Source organism: Durio zibethinus, chromosome 23 (assembly GCF_047325235.1).
Source record: "Durio zibethinus cultivar Kanyao isolate XHJ-2024 chromosome 23, ASM4732523v1, whole genome shotgun sequence".
NCBI lineage: Eukaryota > Viridiplantae > Streptophyta > Magnoliopsida > Malvales > Malvaceae > Durio > Durio zibethinus.
Window position 1 is genome coordinate 10,484,701 of NC_143184.1, and position 13,403 is coordinate 10,498,103.

Here is a 13,403-nt window from a genome sequence, read left to right on the forward strand (position 1 = left end):
ACCCTCGAAGAATAGCAAAAATCAACGTTGTTAGTCGCATGAAATATTCCTCAACTACTGAAAGATTTAACCCAAATCTTGAAAAATGAGTTTGTGGTAGTACAAAATCTTTGGATCCCACTTAAGAAACCTAATTTATTGTATCAAAATTAAAATTATGTAATATTCAAAATCTTGATGATTTCTCTAAAAAAATATCTTTCTGAATATAAAAAATTGGATGAAAAACATTCAAAATTTTGGTTACAACAATATTTCTCAAACTTCCCTCACCATGGGATGAATTATGCTCACAAAATTACCCTATTTATTTAGAGTTAAAACTCAAACAGTTCATCCTACCAATTCCATTATCGAACTCTACGATACTCTTGAATGTAGAATACACAACGTTCAGTCTCAGATCACAGAATACTATCTCAAGCAAAAAGCTACTAAGTATATAAAATCTAAATTTTCGTATAAACAATGTACAAAGATTTTGGAAAATGAAATTTGAATTTGGTTGTAATAAACAATCTTTTTCAAAGAAAAATTGTTTTAAGAAAAAACGAAAATATCTTTGAAAAAAGTGGAAACCCACTATAAGTTTTAAGCCTAAAAAAGGTAAATTTGTTGTTAAAAAGAAGAAAAAATCTTCCAAACAAACATGCAAATGTTTTCTTTGTGATTAAGAAGGTCACTATGCAAACAGTTGCCCTAATAAAGGGAAAAGTGCCAAGAAAATGATAAAAAACTTGATGAAAATTTTTTTCAAATTTGTTATGCAGATGAATTATCCGACGAAAAAATTTATTATGAAGTTTTTTCAAAAACCGATTATAGTTCTTCTGACGATGAATCTGATTTCATTTTTATGCTGAATACTGAATCTAAACAAGATAATGTTTTAGTTGCCTCTTCAGCAGGTACAACAACTATTGAAGGAGAAAGTATGCTTAAACTAAAAAATATTATGAGAAAAACTCATTCTATTTCTGAAGAAAAAATTAAAGAATTACAGTTCATCAAACCAGAGGAGATTTACAAAACAATTTGTTTTAAAAAATTCCAACTTTGGTATAAACACCATATAGAAAAACTATCTAGTGATACAATTGCTAACGATTTTAAATAAGGATCGATAGAAATTCTTCTTTTTACTAAAAAAAAAATAAACCATTTTTTTTAGATATCCAAAAGTCAAATATATCCATATAGGAATGATTTTGATCACCATTAAATCGTTATTTTTGTCTACAAAAGATATTCCCATCATAGCCGTTTTAATGGATAACCATTTTAAAAACCCTACTAATGTTGTAATTGGTGGAATCCAATCCAATTTAGCAGCAGGCATAATTTTATTTGAAGTTAAACCAAACTATTTTATTTCTATTTTTGATGAAAACATTGAAAAATGTTTATGTCTTCGTATTAAAATAACCAATTCTGATATTGAATCCAATTCGCATGACCTTTCAATCAACTGGTTAGCAGTATATGAATTTACTAACACCACAAATACTTCTATCAAACCGATAGATTCCAATATTATCAAAATTTTTGAACCAAATAGTTTTGATTCAGAAATCAAACCAAAATTGGTCAATCTCGAAGATTTATCTATCCCAAAAGAATGGTGTCTCGAAGATATTTCTATTACTTTTGAAAAACAAAAAGTACCAAGTTTATAATTTTTCTCATTAGAAAAAAAAATTTACTTTAAAAATCCTCATGCATCAATAAATTTTAATCCAAATCTGGTTTTACCCCCTACTATTGCTTTTGATCATCAACAAGACGATGATACAGAGAGTATAACTAGTAATCAATATTTTTATACTATTTATCGAAGTTCTTTTTTAAGATTTCAAGGTACAAATAGTACAGAAACCATATGATGAGCAAACAGCATGCGTCATACCAATAATACAGGTAAAATTCTTATATTTACAGGAGATAATCCATCTTAGCAAGGTATAGGTGATGACCAATCCTTTTATCATTATGTTAATTATGTATTAAATACACACACTTCTTCTACTAGAAAAACTAAAACTGAAGATATCAAAATGTTTCATTTTATAAATAATTTTCATGTTTTTATACTAGAAACAATTTTATTCGCCAAAAAGGTATGATATTATACTTATGTTCAAGGATATTTTTATTTTCAAAACTATAAACCATATAGTTTAGATGTTTTGATTGACACAGAAGCAACAATCTCTAGCTGTCGACCTAATGCTTTGCTTTTAACCCAATGGCAAAACATGAAGCATCCTATAATAATAGTAGGTATCGATGGTAAAGAAACCATTGTTACTTTAAAGGCAAAAAATCTCCCTATCGCTTTAAATGATAGAAAGTTTATAATTCCTAAAATATTATGTTTTCCTAACATGCATGGAGACATCTTGCTAGGAAATAATTTTATTCATAAATATTTACCCTTTTCTATTTTAATAGATCATCTTGTCTTTGCTATTGATAACAAATCAATAAAAGTTTCCCTTTTATCCAAGCACAAATATGTTTGTGATAATGGATTTCATCTAGAAATAACCCATATTTTTGAAATTAAAGCTATTAATGAAAAAGACATTGGCTTTATAGGATTTTACAGGAAGACTTCAGTGAACAATCATTGAAGCTCTGGAAGCGAAGTCCACGATACTATAAACTTGTTCTTCATGAACCAAAAAAGATCATCAGAGTAAAACCTATGATCTATACTAAACAGGATATAGATAAATTTGAAATTCAAATTTTAGAATTGCTTGACAAAGGTCTGATAGAATCAACTACCAGCCCTCATTCCAATCCAACATTTTTGGTAAGAAACCATTTTGAGATTAAACGAGGTAAACCCCGTATAGTTATCAATTATAAGAAATTAAATCAAAATCTTATTTTTGATAGCTATTTTATCCTTTGAAAAGATGTTTTGATAAATTTAGCTAAAAATGCTAAATATTTTTCTAAGTTTGATTGTAAATATGGTTTTTGGCAAATCATGCTTACAGATTTATCCAAACCCTTAACTACTTTTAGTGCACCAACAGGCCACTACCAATGGACTGTTATGCCTTTCGGTCTATGCAACACCCTTCAAATCTTTTTGCATTGGATGGATAGCATTTTTAGTAAACATAAACAATTTTGCTATGTTTACATTGATGACATTTTAGTATTTTCCAATACATTAGATGAGCACAGGAAATACCTGAATATTATTGCTTAAGAATTTATTTTACATAGTATTATTTTAAGTCATAAAAAGGTTGAACTTGAAAAAACTGAAATAAAAGTTCTTGGTCTCATTTTATCTGTAAATAGACTAACATTGCAGGATCATATTATCTCAAAGATCAAAGAGTATTCAGAACAACTGGATAATGTCAAACAGCTACAATAGCTGTTAGGTATACTTAATTATGGCAGGCAATTTTTCAAAAATCTTTTTTAAAAAAAAAGTCATATTTTGCATAAATTACGCAAAGATAATGATTTTGTCTAAACAACCACAGATTCTGATATTGTCAAACAGATCAAATCAGAACTAACCTATATCCCTAAAGTCTATCTACCTAAACAAGGTGATTTATTAATTTTATAGACATATGCCAGTGATGAACATTGAGAATGTGTCCTTAAAGCAAAAAATCTTCATCAAAAGGATGAATTCATTTGTGGCTACAATTTCGATAAATTCAAATTGAATGAAATAAATTATATTATCTTGGAAAAAAATTATTAGCCATAAAAAAATGGTGTACAATGATTTCACATCTATTTAGCCCATGAGATCTTTGTTATCCGAACAGATAACCAAGCAGTAAGAAACTTTCTCCAAAACAAAAAGCTTTCTGATAATTTCAGGAGAATTAGATGGTATAATTTTCTTTGTCAATATCATTTTCAGGTAGAGTTCATCAACGGAGACAAAAATCTCATTGCAGACTATCTGAACCGACCACATGGATAAAAAAAAACCTATCTATGATACAGAAGAATGGAGGACCATTAAAAAAATAGATAAAAAATCCTTCTCTTCTTCTTTTTTTTTCTCTAAGACCCCTTGTTTTCTTTACAAATCCTAACCCAAGATTTAATTTTTATAATAATCCTAAACAATGATTATATCTCTACCTACAACCACTTTACAGACCTTCTTTCACGAGGATTCAACCAGAATTCTCTCAATTCGCTCAAGATCCAAATGAATGGATACCCATGAGTTATTCTCAAATAGTTTTTTCAGTAGAATAACTGCTTGAAAAAACAAAACTCTCTAACCCAAATATTAAAGATTTTTATAACCCTAGACTTGAACCACAAGTCTACAATTTGTTGAACAATGTTTGGAAATCCTATCTCTTAGAAAATTAATCCAACTTTCGAAAAAAGATGATCAAATTAGCTAAATTTTTAATCAAACAGGCTAAAAATTTTTAGAATTTTAAAGAAATAGCTTTTCAAAGCCTTCTATCAACAAATCTGCTGAAACAACAACAAGATATTAATTTTTTTGCTTTGGAAGAAAATCAGTACAATATTCAAGAGATAAATAATTTCTTAAATTTGTGTGAATATTTTGAAAAAAGAGAATTATAATTCTTCTAAGCTAAACAAGCTTAAGAGAATTCTTCTTTTTGAAAAAGCTGCGGTATTCCTAACCAAGGAATTGTTTCAGCAAATTAATTCTTTTATTTTACGATCAACAGAAATACTATTGATAGAAAAAGTTTTTTGAATATTATACTTCTACTTATATGTATAATACTGCACTCGATGAATTCATACCGAAAATCAAATTTCAACTTGATCATGAAACATTTGATGGAAAAAACATTAAACTTGGTTTAGTCGGACAAATTATTGTACAAAACTTTTCTTTTCACATTTTAAAAGATTTCTCTACTTTTATTAAGAATCATTTCTATAGATGTATAAAATGGTCAAAACATTTTTATTACATCCATTTTACTATATACAATCTTTTGGGTACCTTTCAAAGAAAAAGATTTTACTAACCGTATCAAATATGGGAATTTGATAGAATATCTGGGGACATTTCCTTCAACCTTTTACTATCTTTAATCCACCAACTAACCATATCGACTTTCCAAATGATTTAAACAAAACCATCACCAGTCTCTTAATGCACTTGATGAAGAATTTTATAACATAAATAATATTATGGAAGGATAATTACTATGTATATTCCAAACAAGAATAAGTTAAAAAAAATTGCTGACACAAAACAACAAGTTCACTCGAATCCCAAGACCAGCAGATAAAAAAAACTATAGCAGTCATTATAGCAAACAGATAAAATGTCACTGTACCATACAAAGACAGAGACCTACCACCGAAATTATTGTAGTAGGTCACTGTAGATAAAAATTCTACTGTATATTGTAGCAGAAACTGTATATAGTTACTATTTAGAATTTTTCTATTTAAGTTGCTACTGTAATTAGTTTTAGGCAGACTTTTGGCATCTATTCTCTTTCATCTACCTTTTTCTCTCTAATCCACCATGTTTCACTGTAAAAACCTTTATACATAGATTTTTTTCGCTGATCTTCTCTTATCTCATGCCCTTTCTTTTTTCATTTTTCTTTTTCTTTTTTCCACTATCTACTTTTTATTTATTTATTTATGAAGTCTCTAGAATTTGTTATGTCTTTCCCATCTCCAAAAGTCTCTAGAATTCTCTCTTTTTCCTCTCTTTTTTATTTTGTTTTTTTTTTCCATTGATTTCATGCAAGACGATGATCAAGACGATGCATTTTGCTTACATGCCAAAAAAAATTGAAAAGCTTATAAATGAAGAACCATTTATTGCACAACATGTGGCACAAAATTGGGACTCCTATGAATAGTTGATAAATAGTACCAATTTGGGGGTTGCTTTCTATTATAATTATATATAATATAAAGTACGGATGATCAGGAAGAGAAAATCTAGGGTTGTATTCTTTGTTGGAGCTATGCTTAGCAAGGTTATTAATATCGTACTGAATAATGTTTCGATTTTTTATAAAAATATGGTATATATCAGAACTAGTTATTTCGACATATTATTTCAGATTTTTTGGTATAGTACAAATATATTTATAAATATGCATGAACCTTGTACATTATAATACTACTAATAATTTACAAAATAAATATGTAATATCTTCAAAAATCAAATAAATAAGTTTAAAAGTATAAAAAATAATATTATAAAATTTTCATGATATTTTTAAACACTTATTTGATCATATAATATTTAAATAAGTATTATTTTCATGTAAATATTAAGATAAAAACAAAGAGATAAAAAAAATTAACTAAGGCTTTATGATTTTTAAACTTTATAAAGAGAGCATAATTGCTTTTTTGAAAGAAATTGAAATATTTATAAACTTTGGTTTAAAAAATAAAGCATAAAAGAAAATAAGTTATAATAAAAAAATAAAGAAACTCAACTTCGAAGGGTTATTTTGTTAATTAATTTTATCTTTATTAGGTTAAAAATAGTTAAACAACAAAAAATAAATTAAAAATTTTAAAATATATTTCACATTTACGTATTGACCAAAACATACTAATTCATCAAAATTTATTGAAAATAGTCGAAATCAACGAAAATAATCGATATTATTTGGTATCAAATCTAGTATGATAAAATCATCGTTACATGTATTGTATTTTGATATAATTAGAATATATCGACTAATACAATTGATACCAAAATAAAATTAACAACTAAGGTGCTCAACCAATTATTTCATGTTCAGGCTTGGTCTGCTGAACTTTATATAAGAGAAACAGGATTGCAACTATTGCAGTAATGCGTAAGTATCTAATTATTTGTTTAGACGGGTCAATAATCGTTTGAATTATCAACGGTTGCATGATCAATTAACAGAGTATTAGATTTTTATTTTCTAATATCAAATTTTAAATCACGATAGTTCAAAAAAAAACAAAAAATTGACTTAGCTTGGATGAAATATGAGATATACTAAACTAAGGATATCTCGTGGTACCTTTAAAATTGTTCTTTAATTAATATTTTGTATATATTCTTATTAAAACTTTTCTTCAAGTGGAATGCGAGGATTGCTTTTCAAGACTCGAACCAATAGGAAGCCACCTCACTTGTAATCACAAGTTTCCGAACTTCGGGCTAATAAAATGAAAATCTGATTGTCAGAAGATTTTTTTTGACCCTTCAAACGGAAGTCGGAAGCCAAAGATCAAACTTCATGTGTCAATAAAAGAAAATAGTAATATTTCATGCTATTACACTTTTTAAGCTTTGGAGGTGGTTCTTGATTTGTTCAATTTTTTTTTTATTTGCGGAAAAATGCATTTGACTAAAATTAATTAATATTTTTAAGATTATAAAATCTGGTTATTTAGCAAATAAAATGATGACTATACCTTTATTAATTACTTACATTAAAAATTGGTGTACATTTTAATCATATGTCTGTTTTAATCAATTATATTTTACTTTTTACATTTTTCTTTGACTTCAAAGTAATTTTTGAAGAAGTAAAAGAGCAAAAACCAAAAAAGAAGCTATCAAACCCAACTTTAATTTTTTTTAGTTCTACTCTTATTATAATTTATAGAATTTTTATTTATTTATATATTTATATAGCTTCGTGTACGTATTTGCCTATAGTGTAACACTTCAAGATTTACATCTACTTAAACTTGTACTATCTTTAGTTGTGTAAAAATCTTTTTTCTAATTATAAATAAATCTACTATAAGTTTAAATAACAATAAAATAAATTACAAAAAACCTTGAGGTCATAGATCTCTCTGAAAAATAACAAGATTGGATTTTGGTTGACATATTTTAAAATATTAATATATCATACCCTTTCTATTTCAATCCTTGCACAAATTTTAAATAAAAAAAAATGATATTTCAAATAAGTTATTTAAAAGAATAATCCCTCCCTCCCATTTATAATATAATGTTATATTGGATAAGCTATATGATAAAAATCAAAATTTTAAATTTTTAAAAAGTAAGTCAGAATATGACAAGTTAACAGAGGTAGAAGTACTATAATTGTTTTTTTAAAAATTAATAATGGAAAATTTTGGGATTAAAAATTATTTTTAAGGGATTATAAAAAATTGAGTGGTAAAAAATATATACATATTTTTGCATAACATTTAATTTAATAATTGATGTATAATTTTTTATACATAAATAACAAAATTCGAATCCCTCATTTTTTTTTTACATAAAACAAGATTTTTAAATATATTCATTTTTTTATATCATAAATAATTTTAAATATAAATGAAAAAAAAAACCGATTAAGAAGGAATTCTATATTTGATGAAAAGACGGGGGTACTTTGGGATGAAGACAACCTTCCTATTACTTGGAGCCTTACTGTACGCTAATTAAAAAAAAAATGAGAAACATCTAAACATTCGGTGGCTGATTTTGGGTTTAGAAAAATCCACTAAAATAATGAGGTGACGTGACAGCTTATGCCTCAAGTGTTGAAGGGCGATGCTTAAAGCAACTGCCCCTTTCTTTAATTGTTGATGTGGTATCCTACATTAATTTAATATATATATATATATATATTAGTAAAAAAAATTAAGAGATAAATAAATTGTTTAATTTTTTAGATTAAATTAAAATATATCGTATTTAATAACTTAAGATAGATGATTGTAGGTTGTGCATTCGAAATGATCTCAACAAGTGATTACTGATAAGATTCAAATTCAAAATTTTTTCATCGAGAAAAACGAGCTTAACTGATTGAACTAATCACTTGTTGATTATATATATATTATAATAATATACATAAATAAATTTATCACATAAGTATTTATATAAATAATTCTCTTAAATGACATATAAGATAATTTTTTAAATAATTAAAATAATTTTTTTAATGTCAAATTAGATAATTTTAAATTTATTCAAATTATAAATAAAAATAAAATCAATTTAAAAATATATATTTTAAAATAAAAAATAAAAAATATGATTTTTATTTTTTAATAAATAATTTTAGTTGTTTATCAAATAACCTTATTTAAAAATATTTAATTATCAAAATCTTTCAAATATATTTAAAAATTACAAAGATTAAGCTATCCAAATCTTTTAACAATTTTTTTATCTTGATTTTAAAAAATTGTCTTTTTAAAAAATTTACATAAGATATTCAAAATTAAAAAAATTTTATGTAAGATTTTTAAAATTTTTAAAATTTTCATCTTAAATCTTTAAATAATAAAATTACCAAAATGATTATATCAATTTAAACTCTAATTATTAAATTTATATTTCAAATAAATGTAAAAAATTTAATATTATCTTGATCACTTATTGCATTCATTTTAAATTTTAAAAAATTAATTTAAAAATTATCTATTTAATCATAATTACCACTAAAAAATTCTTTTATAAATTTAAGATTACAAATGTAATGTGTTATACATTAATTTTTTTTATTTTTAAGTAATTATTTTCTAAGGTATATTCTATTACTATTGCAATTTGGTTTTTTTTTTTTTTTGCGTTTATAAATTTTTTTAAGATATATTTTATTGTTATTACAGTTTCATTTTTATGAAAAATAATATTTTTTTTAATTTATTTTTTCTTTTCACATTTTTTCTAATATTTTTCATATTTGGTATAATAATTTAGTCAAGATTACTAAAATGAAAGTGTGTTAATATTTATTTTATTATTTAATTTATCATTTAATAATATATATTTTATTTTTTTAAAAAACAAAATTTATTTTTATTTGATATAATTTTATAAGTGTATAAATATTATTATAAAAAAAAATCCCAAAGAAAGATATAATTTTTTATTATTTTCATAAAATTTATTTTTTAATGACAAATCAATATATATAAAATTTATATATGTTATAAATTTTAAAGATTTGAATATAATTTTCTAAAGAAATTAATTTTTATATATTCATATTAAATAAATAAAATTACGACAAGGATTATAACTTAGTTAAGATATATTTTACTTGCAGAATAGGTCTTTCCATTGTTTGTTAACCTGTTATTATGATTATTATTACTATTACAAGTGCTCATTGATTGGGGCTGTTCCTTTTTCTCTCCTGGGGATTCTAAAACCCTAATACTAAAGCACTTGCAACAGAAAAGACCACCATGGCTCTTCCAAAACAGGCAGATCAACCTACAAGTACTTCCAACTCTAATTTCTGTTTGCTGACGGCTAACCATGTCTTGGAAAAGGAAGCAGCAAAGGGTTCAAATATTTTGATTTCTCCTTTTTCATTCAATATTTTGTTGAGTTTGATTGCAGTTGGATCAAGAGGGTGTAACCTGGAGCAGCTGCTTTTCTTCCTGGAATCAAGGAGTATTGAAAATCTCAATTTGCTTGCTTCCTAGATGATTGCTCTCGCATCACTAACAAACGAAAGGAAAGGTCCGATCGTTTCATTGGTCAATGGTACCTTGCTCAGTAAAGACCTGAAATTCAAGCCTTCTTTCCAGGTGAATGAGGTATATGCTTCTTTTATTTGGCTTTTGTATGAAGCTTTTTTTTTCTTGGTCTTCATCTATATGAAAGATCACCTGAACTTGGCTTGTATGATGGGTGTTAAGCATCCAACTAAAAGCAATTGGTTGTAAGTAGAGAGGCCCAATTTAAATATAAAATTATAGAATATTGAATATTTACTAGATATGAGATAACATTACACTAACAGGCCTCCATTACATGTAAGTGAAGATGAAAAAAATCTATTATATAATGGATTTAAAAAGGGTAACAAAAAGAAATTCTGACCTGATATTATATTAAGCATTTAATTAAAAGTCAATTAGTTATAAGTGAAAGGATATAACTTAAATATAAGATTATAGTATATTAAATATTTATTAAATATAGGATAAAACCATACTAACAATGAGGTAGATTAAATCCTAGATTTGAGACATATTGTATCAAAGTTTTTATGGATTTGATCAAACACTCAAATTTATTTGATTCTTGTCTGCAGGCTGATCAAACCATAGGTGAAGTCAGTGCATGGACTGAGAATGCAACCAAAGGTCTCATCAAAAACATGCTGCCACTAAAAGGTACTCTTGTGAATGAAGAGAGAGCTCTAATTCTTGCTAATGCAATTTACTTCAAAGGAAAATGGGATCATAGTTTCGATGCATCAAAAACTGAAACTAGAGATTTCCACCTTCTTAATGGTGAAACAGTTCAAGTTCCCTTCATGACTGGTGAGAAATTTTATCGATATGGATCCTTTGATGGTTATAAAATTTTGAAACTACCATATGAAAATGGTGAAGCCACAAGGCAATTTGTCGTGTATTTTTTTCTCCCCAAGGCAAAGATGGGTTGGTGAGCTTGATACAAAAATTCAAAGCCAACCCTGGATACTTCACCAAGCAGTACTATCTACCAAATGAAAAGATTTCCAGTTTTTGGATTCCAAGGTTCAAGTTATCATATCAGTTTGAAGCTTCAGAGACCATGAAAGAATTGGGACTTAACCAAGCATTTGAGGATAGAAATGAGCTGATAGAAATAGTTGACTCTGATGACAAACAAATTTATGTTCAAAAGATGTTTCACAAGTCTTTGATTGAAGTTAATGAAGGAGCAGAAGCTGAAGCTGAAGCTAATTCTGCTGATTTGATTCGACTAGCATGTTTAAGGTATCCAGTTCCAAGCTTTGTAGCAGACCATCCTTTCTTGTTTATGATCAGGGAAGAGACGTCTGGGGTGGTTTTCTTCATTGGAGCTGTGCTAAACCCACTGTTGGACTCTTGAAGTGTAAAAATATTCTTTGATTTATGCTTTTCTTATTTTACTTGGTGAATTTAGGCTGCTTTTGAGTGGATAGAAAATAAATAGAAGGATAAAAGATTGAAGGGAAAGAAAAATTGATTGATGAAAAATATTTTTTTTTTCTATTTGCGTGCTTGGTAGGAAAGATGAAACATGAATGAAAAATAATTTTCTTTCTACCAAAGAAAATAATTTATTTATTTTTTATCATTAAACTCTTTGTAATTTAAGAAAAAAATGATAAAATTGTAAATATGATAGATAGTTTTGGAGAAATATATTCACTTGACTCTTATCTCTTTTATTTTCTCTTCACTAATTGTTTCGATTTGAAATGATTTTTTTGTATATAAAAATTGAGAATGATAATTTTTTTTTAATTTTCTTGTCTCATATTTTTCTGTTACCAAGTTGTAAAAATCATTTTCTTTTTATTTTTCTATCAATCCGTATTCATCCTTTTGCTTCATGGAGTATTTCAAGAGAAAAATTCATTTTAATCAAAATATTCAAAATTCTAAAATCCAACTATCCTGTTTAACAAAAAATAAAGAATTTCAAAGTTTAAGAGAAATTTGACAAAAAATTTTTGAGCACCTCAAAATTTCTTTTGGAAATCAACCTAAAGAGGTGTTTTTTCAAAAATTTCCCAAATCTTTGCTCGCTTTACTTTATATAACTCGCCATAAAATACAGAATTGAAAAAACAAAATATCATTTTGTTTAACCCTAACATATATATGATTATTATTATTATTTTTGCTAAGCCAACACCATAAGTTTACGAAATCGGTCAAGACTAGCAAAGACAAAACCCAAGTGCCAATACAAACCTATTTGAGTAACAAGGATCACCTAACAGAAAATCAAAAAAGGAAACACCCATCTAGCTTTCAAGGATGACCAGGAACGATTAAGAAACACAAACAAGAAACCCAACTAAGACCAACTATGAGAAGCCCACCACACTTGTAGAATATGAGATACTAAAACATAGAATAGGTAGAAAATAAGCAATGGCCAGGCAATGAAAGAACCAACCACACTATCATAAGACACAAACCGGCATGAGGCATCCACTGAACACTAACTACTTGTATAATCATCTAGGTCCCTCTGTTCCATTTCCATAAGCTTTTCAATATGTTTAATTATTAATAAAGAGATTATACATTTTAAAAAATTTAATGATATTTATGTTGCATATTTTTTCGATAATTTTCTCTTTCTTTTCTCTTATAATATTATTATTCTTCTTTTATAATTTTATACCTCATCAAATTTTAATAGTCAAAATTTTTTTCTAAAAATATTTATTCAAATATTACAATTACAAACGTTAGATTTTTGAATTGATACATTTTAAAATACATTTAAAATTTTTTTTTTTTTCAAAATTCCCTATCCAAATGACACTCTTATTGTCTCTCATTGCTAATTACTAAATCTGATTTATTTGCATTGAAAATTAACACAGTTGGTCCTAGCAATAAGGTCAATTTCTTTTAAGCAAACTCTATGTTGTTTTTACCCACCCCAAAAAAAAAACTCTATATTGTTTTCA

The 13,403-nt window shown here is 26.2% G+C and overlaps 1 pseudogene; it reads left to right on the forward strand.

Moving 5' to 3' along the window:
- Positions 1–10,176: 10,176 nt before the first annotated feature.
- On the forward strand, positions 10,177–11,821 carry LOC149512201 (serpin-Z3 pseudogene; annotated as a pseudogene).
- The last annotated feature ends 1,582 nt before the right edge of the window (positions 11,822–13,403 follow it).